The sequence below is a fragment of the Dendropsophus ebraccatus genome, chromosome 7 (assembly GCF_027789765.1).
Source record: "Dendropsophus ebraccatus isolate aDenEbr1 chromosome 7, aDenEbr1.pat, whole genome shotgun sequence".
In the NCBI taxonomy this organism is placed as follows: Eukaryota; Metazoa; Chordata; class Amphibia; order Anura; family Hylidae; genus Dendropsophus; species Dendropsophus ebraccatus.
Window position 1 is genome coordinate 124,656,656 of NC_091460.1, and position 10,969 is coordinate 124,667,624.

The window sequence follows — 10,969 nt, forward strand, 5'->3', positions numbered from 1 at the left end:
ATAGAGTCAACTGCAAAGCCAGCAATGTTTAAAGGGAATATAGTAGCCGATTAGGGCACTCTAACCTGATGATAAAGTTTAATTGAGACATTGGTGACATTGTGCTTTTAAAGGGTGCTTTTAAAGCAGGTAAGGTATATCTCTTACCTTCATCCTTGGCACCGTTGGCACTAATGCAGTTAGTAGTTTGCTCCACAGTCCGGTAAGACCATTAGGAGCACTGCCCGCCCCCATAGCACTGAACTGCCCCTAAATGGCCCACCCCTCTCTAATTATTATCAATGGAGCGGGCAGGCAGTTGGGGGGGGGCAAAACTACTAACTGCACCAGAACTGCGCAGTGTATAAAGGTAAGAGACATACCTTCCTCCTTGGCGTCTCCTGTGCAAATGGGGGGGCTATTAGCAGGTTGAATTTATCTAATCTGCTGACAGTTCCCCTTTAATATATTCAGATTAGTTCACATTTAATATGTTACTTCTGTAAATTGCTTCTATGAAATAAGTGTTTTGATAATATGCAAATTATAATTTACTCTGCTGAACTGACCGCAAGCCTTTTTGGCCACAATAGTCTAAGCTTTCGACACCTGTGTCTCCGTTCATTAGTCCATTAGTCTAAATTGCCCAGAAAAACCCTATAATGGCTACCCCAAAGTCCGACCTGACCCTCTGTATCTGACCATTTGGTGAAGGTAGGAAGAAATTTCGAAGTGCAGAAGTGCCTAGGTGACGAGCCTGGGATGTCAGAACTTGCTGAACTTGTGTGTTCACTTTTCATGTGTATTTGTCACAGGAATCTTCAGGATGTGGCACTTTTCATGGGATATCCCTCCTAGAGGTCTACGGGTTGTATGTGTGGCTATCAGATTCCTTACCACCCTGCAACCCTGTTCCCCTTTTGGAGGGACAATCAGTTTGGTTTGGCTTTTTGGTGGACACCAGGATGTATACCCACCACTGTTGGTGGCTTTTGTTTGAGATGAGGAATTCCCCATTACATGCTTCTATGATTTAATATCACTATAATACGAACGTGAAGTTTTCAATATATTACACCCGCAAACCAAATAACCCTAACTTTGTGAGTAGTATTAATATATTTAATTTTTCTTCAAATACAATAGTTAAATTATGGACTATGGGGGAGATTTATGAAAGGGTGCAAATATACACCTGGTGTAAACTGCCCCCAGCTGCCAATCACGGCTCAGCTTTCAGCTCTGGTAAAATATGAGGAGCTGTGATTGGTTGCTGTGGGCAGTTTACACCAGGTGTATATTTACACCCTTTCATAAATCTCCCCCTTTGTGTTAATAGATATGCCAATCAGCAGTATGGCAAATGTTGATATAAAGTCAGGGAACCATATGCATGTAGACAGTCCCGCATAATGGACACTTGTAACCCCACAATTTTTATGCTTTGTAAATTGCTAATAAAATAGAAAAGAAAATAGTCTTTTTTAAAAAAAAAATTAAGGGGGAACAAAAGTCCGACAAACAGTTCACACACGTGGTATTGCTGAAATCTTTCAATGGTCAATGATTAATCAAGGTGTCCTCTAGACTTGGTTTGTTGGTGAGGGTCACATTTGGGTACATTTTTATTTTCTAGATCATTACATATAGTATAACTTAGACAATAGACCAATTAAAAGTTTGGACACGCCTTTTCATTATGATACAGTAAGCTGTAAAACAGCTAAAGCGCTATGCTACTGAACTGACAGGACTGTGACAGTTCAGTAGCATATTGCTTTAACTGTTTCGGAGTTCAGTGAATCATAATAAATTATGAGACATGGAGTCCCATAAGAAGCGAAGTGTTCAGTGCGTGATGTACATCCAGCTTACGTACCATATTTGACAGGCATGTGAATAGAGCTTTAGGCTATGTTCACAAAGATAAAACAATGGCTTTTGCTTGACATGGCCGTTGTTTGCAGTGTCAAACAACGGCCACTGTTTTATATGTTCCTGCGGCCGATACTACCTTATTTTCTGCAGGAACATCACTTTAATTTATTTAGATTGCAGGCACATTTGGATGTGCCTGCAATCCAATTAACCATTCAACTCTATGCAATATACGGCCATCAGAACGGCCATACATTGTGTGAACAGAGCAGAGTGGCCGTTGTTTGCACTTTAGATTTCAGTCTAAGGGTAAGTGACCTGTCTAGAAACCTGCCAAAAGTGAATATCCACCATTTAATGGAAAATGATTGCGGTTATTTTGAAATAATGGCTGTTATTTGCCATTAAATTGCGGCCATCCACTGAATTTCAACAGTGTGTGAACATAGCCTTTCTGTGTTTTCAATCCAATCCCAGTTTTGGTTGCAAAATACTGAGCAAATATACTGTGAGTGAACATAGCCTTAAAAATCATACAATAATGAGAAAATAAAATAAGTAAGGATGAACTACTGGCAGGTCTCTAGACAGGTGAGTTACTCCTAGACATTTGTGCTAAAAGATTTAACTATATCTGAGTGATTCTTTTAGACAGAAACTCCCTACAGAGGACTGATCTGCAATCAGAGACACTGGCTGACAGCTGAGCGAGCAGGAGGCTGGGCAGCATTGATTATTCATGAAGAAGAGGGAGGAGGAAGGAGTGGATAGGTATGCCAGAGTGTGGCACAAACAACTCCTGTTTGACTCTTCATTACAGCTCACAGACAAATTACACTTAACTAACAAATTACCAAAAGGTACAGTACCATGCTCACAAGGGGACTGCCAACTAAAGCACACTGTCAACACCTTAGGTAGGGCCCGAGAGCTTACAGATTTCCTTTAAAAAGCAAAGAGGAGCACACTGCTTTAGTGTGATCTGAACTCCGATGCATTAGTGACCTTTGGTCATGAATTAGTTACTCACTACTTTATAATTATTCTATCCTTGCTGTAATGGAACTCTGTGTTTTGATTCTTTGTAAACAGGTGATAGAACTGAAGTGTCAATACACCTTATTATACACATGCACTAAATGTACATGTGTTCTCAAAAAGCAGAGGGAAATAATCTGGTGACAGGGCAGCAGTTTTACCATGAAAGTCTTCCTTTAAATGTAAAATTAGTTGGTCTACTTGAGTGTACTGTACATTAATTATGTAATTATGTACATGTATAATAATTTTGTATACTAAACAGTAAATTAGGAACATATCGTTGTATTCCCTTTTAGGAGGCTGAGGGTACAAACATACACACCAGATACGCAGCAGATTAGATCTAAATAACTGAACACAGCATCAAATCTGCACCATCAAATCTGCTGCGTATACGGTGTGCGTGTTTGTACCCTAAGTCCTCCCATTGTTTGTTTGTCAGTTTGGAAAATGCAGATGTGTAAATCCAGAGAATAATTTTTGCTACAAAATTGAGTAAGTATAGTTGGCTTTAGAACATGCTAACATGCGTAAGGGGTGTAGGTGTGGTGGACGCAAATGTAACATTTTTGGGACATAAAAAATTGTGTTCATATATTCCATATCTGTATTGCTTTTTCTATGTTCCCAATACATATAGTAACAATAAAATAGATTTTAGCTTTAAGTTAGAGGTTGATTATTTTATTAGGTTTAGAGTTCATGAACCTGGAGGTGACCTTTCTATACATGTCTACTAATACAGATAGATGCTCTATAGTAGGAGGTTTCTTCCTTCCTGTTTGGTGGACCCGCAGTAAAATAAAGCATTGATGGGCATCTATATTTCATGCAACCTGATATTTAACTCCCATGTTTTACTCTTTCCAGAACTATCCCTTCTATTCCTACCTCCCCATCTAGTAGAAGATTCCAGCTTCCCCGGCAGCCAGGCTCCTATTAACATTACATATAACAATTCCCTCTGACTTTGGAGGACTAAATTGAGAAGGTGGATCAGATCCACTAAATGGAGAAAAATTCATATTAGGAATCATGTACCAGATCTAAATAGAAAAAAAATAACATATGATTCTTAAACATTTCATATTGACTCCTATATTATTTACCGTTGTGGCTTCTATTGGATTGTTTCTTTTCTTTATTTAAAACTATTACGTGTACACTGACACTGATGACTGCTCTGTGAATATTGTACAGAATACCCCCACACACACACACACATACACACACACACACACACACACACACACAAACACTTCCTTTAACTCTTCACTTATATTAGTGCACTGACACTCCTTAATGTTTTTTTTATGTTTATTACCTCTCAATGATGTTCCTAGAACATCTCTATTAATATCCCTGTTACCACATCCAATTTCTGTCCAGACAGGTTAAGACATACAGTATGTTCTGTTATTGTGTTTTGACATCTCGATTTGTCTAACCCTACTTTGGAATTTCTAAAATACAGATTACTCCAAGAAAATACAGATTAGAGATGAGTGAATACGATTCCATCGAGATGGTATTCGATCGAATCGAATATTGCGGTATTCGAAAGATTCAAATTCAATCGCGTAGTGTGGCGAGTACACGGGAAACATTCCAAAGTCCTCCCATCACAGTTGGCGCTTTTTAAAAATCCAATCACCATGCAGGGAGGCCGTGAGGGACCCTGGGAGTACGCACACAGCACGAAAACGGCGTCTACCTTCAATGGATGGCTGAACCACATGACCTCATATCTTAAATACTTGGCTCCCACCTCTTGACCGCAGATGCACTTTCAACCTAGCCAGGGAAAGATCTTGCAGCAGGGAGAGAGAGGTTTTAGTAGCGTTTTGGTTAGGCAGGCTTACTACAGAACCCAAAAGTCCTTTTCAGGGCTAAGATCTAGCGAAAAAGTCATCTCTGAATCCAAAGCCCTTCTCAGTGCTAAGAAATAGATGATAACAACAGCAGCAGCAGCAGGTGTATTCATTCCAGTACCCTGTATGTACAAGTGACTTATAGTGTCCCTGGTTTAAGCCACTAAGGGCACGTTATACATCCTGTTCCAGTAGCCCAGTAAGGGCACCTTATATATACTGTTCTAGTAGCCCAGTAAAAGGCACATGATACATATTGTACAGTAGCCCAGAAAAAGGCACGTCATACATACTGTTCCAGTAGCCCAGTAAAAGGCATGTGATACATATTGTTCCAGTAACCCACTAAGGGCACCTGATATACACTGTTCCAGTAACGTTCATACAGCATGACGCGTGATACGCGCGAATAATATGACGCTCTACGGATGCACATTGGAATCATGTATGTAACACTGCGTAAGAAATACAAGGAAAAGGTGTGAACGTTGCCGTAAACGTTTGTAAAGCGTTCGCAACTGCAGAGAGTGGCATTATACTGCAAATTTGGGGTGTTGGGTGCACCCAGGCATGCTCCCCCTAATGTCCCAGTGTCATTCCGGAGGTGTTGGCATCATTTAGGGAGGGTTCATGGGGGACTTGGTGACCTCCAAGTGGTCGAATTTCGATTTCCAAGTGCCGCAAATTTTTTTCCCATAGACTATAATGTGATCGAATATTCGTTCGAATAGTGGAATCTCGGTGCCTATTCGATTAAAATTCTCGAAAGTCGAATATATTTCACTAATCGCTCATCTCTAATACAGATGGCTTAACATTGCACCTGTATGTTTCTAACCAACAATTTAACACTGTATTTGCTATATATTGTGCTTAGCTTCCTGATGTAGGCTTATTTCTTTCATTTGTTTGAAAAACGTAATAAAATATTCAAAAAAAAATAAAATAAAACCCTAACCTATAAGTCTCAGACAGCCCTGTAACAAGATGACTAGGTTAAATATAATGGATAATTATTAGGGTTCAATCAGCATGCTCGATACTCGAGGTACTTACCTTTCCCTGAGCTTAGGTGCTTAGATAAAGGTGGCCAAACACCTTCAATAACTTCAAAGCCTTTGATACCGTTCCCCATAAAGAGTTATAGAGAAGTTAGAGAAAATTGGACTCAATCCCTGGATAGTTCAGTGGATTTGTGGTTGGCTGAAGGAGAGATATCAGAGGGTTGTTGTTAATGGTGTGGTTTTTGTAGCCCATCTTTGTACCCGTTCTATTTTATCAATATCCTTTTTAGGTGAGGTCTCCAGAACTGGACACAGTATTCTATATGTGGTCTCACTAGAGCTCTATACAGCGGGATCACAATTTCCTTCTTCCTCTAGCTTCCTCTAGCTAACAGTCCAGCATGCAATTTGCTTTCTCCACTGCCTGGTTGCACTGGTGACTCATTTTAAGGCTGTCAGAAATCACTACCCCTAAATCCTTCTCTTCTGAAGTCTTTTCCAACACAGTACTGCCGATGGGATACTCAGATAGAGGATTTCTCCTCCCCAAGTGCATTATTTTACATTTGGAAACATTGAACTTCAATTTCCACTGTTTGGACCACTTATCTAGCAAAGCGAAATTATTTTCCATATTACTGACACCTCCAGGAATATCAACGCTATTGCACACTTTTGTGTCCTTAGCAAACAGACAAACTTTACCTACAAAACCTTCTCCTATGTCACTTACAAACATATTAAAAAGAATAGGTCCCAGAACAGACCCTTGTGGCACACCACTTGTAACCAGTCTCTGCTCGGAATATACACCATTAACAACAACCCTCTGATATCTATCCTTCAGCCAACCACAAATCCACTGAACTATCCAGGGATTAAGTCCAATTTTTTCTAACTTCTCTATCAGCTCTTTATGGGGATCTGTATCAAAGGCTTTGAAGTTTTTGAAGGTGTTTGGCCACCTTTATCTAAGCACCTGAGCTCAGGGAAAGGTAAGCACCTCATTCCACACTAATAATTATCCATTATATTTAACCTAGTCATCTTGTTACAGAGCTGTCTGAGACTTATAGGTTTCAGTTTTATTTAATTTATTTTTTTGAATATTGTATTACGTTTTTCAAACAAATGAAAAAAATAAGCCTACATCAGGAAGCTAAGCACAATATATAGCAAATACAGTGTTAAATTGTTGTTGGTTAGACACATACAGGGGAAATGTTAAGCCATCTGTATTTTAGAAATTCCAAGGTAGGGTTGGACAAATCGAAATGTCAAAACACAATAACAGAACATACTGTATGTCTAAACCTGTCTGGACAGAAATTGGATGTGGTAATAGGGATATTACACTTTTCTGCCAACAATCTTCTATGTTTCTAAGTGAGAAAACTAATAAGTCAGGATAGATATCACAGTGTAGGAAGTGAGTATAGGCACACAAGGTATACACTATAGCAGTCATAAAGGCAGCCAGGTCCCGGCCTTAGACGTAAATGTTGCTGCAACAGCCTTAGCCGGCGGCCAGAGCTCAGAACCGAGGGTTTATCAGGTACAATCATGACATAACTGCACTCAGAACACGGTTTAATAGAAAAAAAAAAAAGTCGCTCAAAATCTCACATTCACTTTAAATGATTGAAGCATAAATATCGATACGTGTCACAGTTACATTCTTTGTTTACTGGTGTTCTTTATAATGTAGTAATCCAACCTAGACCTTGAACATTGTTATGGTGATAAGAGAGTTGCTTCACTGAAAGGATTAACCATGTTCTTTCTAATTAATTATTAAAAGGGACCTCATTTTGTTTTACATAGACTGTTGCCCATGTGCTGCTATTTTTCACTTATATTTTATGACCCCCCCCCCCCCCCACACACACACACACACACACCTTCACATGGAATAATGCTTATGGCCCCTATCACACAGACTGCTGCTCAGAGCCCCTGTTCTCACAGACTGGTCTTCATGTGCCTTCCCAATGACCTTGCACTACAGCAGCCCTCCTCCTCTTCCTTCTCTGTGGTGCAGATGAGTAGATCTGCAGAACCTTTGTTCACGACATAATAAAGGTTCTGTAGATCTAGTTTTCGAATGGTTGTCCACAGCTTTGGTGATATGTACACAAAAGCTAAGTAGTTTTGCTTCCATTTACATAAAAAATGCAACATATTGTGGTTCAGTGCATATTGCTTTGAAGGCAAGACAATTTTATGTACATTCCTGCAAAATTCAGAAGCACATTTCGTGTTTTAGTGGCGCACCAAGCCTTTAGTAAGAAGAATTATCCATGGCCTTTTCATAGAATTGTTTGACAATGTTTGAGAATAGTTGTTTTTTATATATGTACGCTGCTATTATTGTAAAATAATTATTTTCTGTTATCTATGACGAAAAGAGCTAAACAATAATTCACAAAATAACACACATTACAAAGTTATACAAGGGAGACGACAGGGCACTACTACTCAAATCAAATCAAACAATAAATAAGGTACAAATCAGGGGGTGCTCAACCACAAAATGACATACAAGAAGCAACTAAATCCAAGAAGAAGAAAAGGTATGTCATATAAATAAGGGTGGTACATCCCAGATAGTAAATGACTGTATCTCTCACAAATGAATACAATAATTCTTTATTGATGTATCAAAAACTACAAGTGCAAGACAAACATCTAAAAACATTTAAAAACAGAGAAAGGTTCTATTGGACTGGGCAAAATAACCTCAGTGCCAGTACACCCCGACTGGTACAAGTGTAATCCCCCTCCCATGAAAACAGATGATATACAAAGGAAAAACAATGAGTAAAATAACCAATAGGAAAAATTATGAGAAATATGACTGTAGCTGTAGCTCAATCTATATCTGAGATGGACACAAAGAGGTTTCCAATCCCCGACATGGGCTCCCTCATATCTGCTCTTATGCTTCATTATGCGCATTTTTTTTCTATTTCCTTGAGTTATTTTGGTCTTTGTGTCCATCTCAGATATAGATTGAGCTACAGCTACAGTCATATTTCTCATAATTTTTCCTATTGGTTATTTTACTCATTGTTTTTCCTTTGTATATCATCTGTTTTCATGGGAGGGGGATTACACTTGTACCAGTCGGGGTGTACTGGCACTGAGGTTATTTTGCCCAGTCGAATAGAACCTTTCTGTGTTTTTAAATGTTTTTAGATGTTTGTCTTGCACTTGTAGTTTTTGATACATCAATAAAGAATTATTGTATTCATTTGTGAGAGATACAGTCATTTACTATCTGGGATGTGCCACCCTTATTTATATGACATACCTTTTCTTCTTCTTGGATTTAATTACAAAGTTATACAACTTTGTAATGTATGTTATGTATGTGAATGTCCCCCTTCCCCGTGTTTCCCCCCACCCACGCTAGACCCAGAAGTGTGGTGCATTATACTCACCGCATATCGTGTAGACCCCCGTCCGCCATCTTGTGACAATGACGTAGTCTTCGGGAAGCTGGCCAAACCACTCCATTAGTCCCTTATGCCGGCCCCCCTCTGCCGCGTCATAACTGTGCTCAGCCGCGATTGGCTGAGCACAGTTATGCTCAGCCAATCGCGGCTGAGCTGCTGATGACATGGCAGAGGGGAGATGGATGAAGCGGTTTGGCCGGCCTCCCGAAGACTACGTCATTGTCACAAGATGGGGGATGGGGGTCGACACGAGATGCGGTGAGTATAATGCACCACACTTCCGGGTCTAGCGTGGGTGGGGGGAAACACGGGGAAGGGGGTCATTCACATACATACCATACTTACAAAGTTGTATAACTTTGTAATGTGTATTATTTTGTGAATAATTGTTTAGTGCCGCACTACCCCTTTAACAACTTTAGTATATTAAAGTGACACTGTCACCACCTTTTTGCATTCTGACTTTTCTACACAGGTGTTATGGGTACATTTAGCAGTTTTCATACATTATTTTACAGTATATCATACATAATGGTGCTTGTTCAAGTAAAAAGTGATCTTTTATTAACTGCAGATTGTGCTAAGTGAGCGTGGCTTCACAGCAACAACTCCACTTAGCCCCGTGCGCAGCGCCACTGTTTGCCCCTCCCCTCCATGATGTCATCAGCACATAGGCCTGCCCCCTTGATGTCCATTGGTATGGGCCGACCTAGAGGGGGTGGGGCCTAGACCTTTAGGCCAGCCTGTTCCGAGGGGCGGGGCCTATGTGCCTATAAAGTCATGGAGGGGCGGGACCAACTGTGGTGCTGTGGGTGGGGCTTAGTGGCGCTGTTGCTGTGAAGCCCCGCCCACTCAACACAATCTGCAGTTGATAAAACTCCCCACATTTGAAATATTGTAAAAATCTTAAAACGATATACGGCCGCTCAATGCACACTACGTATGAGCTTACGGCCGGATCGTATACGGCGCCGTGAAAAATGAACAAGACCATTGTTTGAGGACGGAAATGTTGAAACTCACGGCCGTGGATTCCAGTGCGGTCCCGTACGGAGTACTTATTTCAGCCAAATTGAACTTGATTTTTCGATCAAAAAGGTTCTGTGAGTTTTATTGGGCTGGGCGAAGATTTCCACGTAAATTACATGTTTCAGATCGCTACGAAAAAAAGCTAGGGAAGCATAACTGTACTATGGGCGTATGTTCGCGGTTCGTATGCATCCGGCTGCATGTCTACTTTTCCCACGCCCGTAGTTTCAGCCGCACATGTACGGCGGCGTACGAACTATGGCCGGACTCATACGCAGTGTGAACATAGCCCCCGGCTGCATCCATGTTTTCCAGGCAGCTCTAGGGCTGCTGAGTAATCGGGTTGGTGTGAACCTGAAATTACTGTAAGTTTGCTCATTTCAAAAAGAAGATCTGTAAGAAAAGAAAACCTGGCCAAGAGAAGAAAATACAGAATTGCTTTTTTTTCTTCTAAAATAAAGGGTGACATTGTCATGAACAACTGGTCCTTCAAAGGAAAATAATAACTCTAAACAACTTTGTTGTTGGGGAAAATTTGCCTCTTAGAGGGGAAGGAGATAAAAATAAAATGCAAGTACAAAAATTGGCAGTGCTCTCAAGTGGTTAAATGCCTTTTTAACACAAAGTATATTAGGAAAACAGAGGAAATGCAATTATTCTATTGACATCCACTTGCTTCTCTTTGGCTTATAAAGGCTGAATTCACACT